General features: G+C 40.4%; 1 protein-coding gene across 1 annotated transcript in view; it reads right to left on the bottom strand.

Moving 5' to 3' along the window:
- Positions 1-329, bottom strand: part of LOC116673706 (zinc finger protein 32) — a 6,225-nt gene that overhangs the window by 2,890 nt on the left and 3,006 nt on the right. The gene's annotated exons all lie outside the window — the stretch shown is intronic.

Genomic DNA, 329 nt, shown 5'->3' with positions numbered 1-329 from the left:
CCTGCATAAATGGGAACAGCGCCATCTGCTGTTGTCACCCTCTCAATGCACCGCAGGGTTAAACTTTACCCATGGATTACCCATAATTCACAGCAGAACTCTCGACAACTGCTGTGGTAAATTGCATGTTAACGCCGCAGAGACAATGTTAGTCAAAATGTCTTAATAGCCCACCATACAATGTTTAATCTTACTGTCTTGATTTTATAATGTAGATTCACAATGAAAGCCGTTAGTTTGGCGTCGAGTGAAGTATTCATTTTGAATTTATAGCCGAATGTTAAACTAGCTAACGTTATATAGCTTCTGACGCCATTCTTCCGTCTAAC

This window comes from Etheostoma spectabile, chromosome 24, assembly GCF_008692095.1.
Source record: "Etheostoma spectabile isolate EspeVRDwgs_2016 chromosome 24, UIUC_Espe_1.0, whole genome shotgun sequence".
In the NCBI taxonomy this organism is placed as follows: Eukaryota; Metazoa; Chordata; class Actinopteri; order Perciformes; family Percidae; genus Etheostoma; species Etheostoma spectabile.
This window is presented reverse-complemented; position numbering and strand designations above follow the sequence as displayed.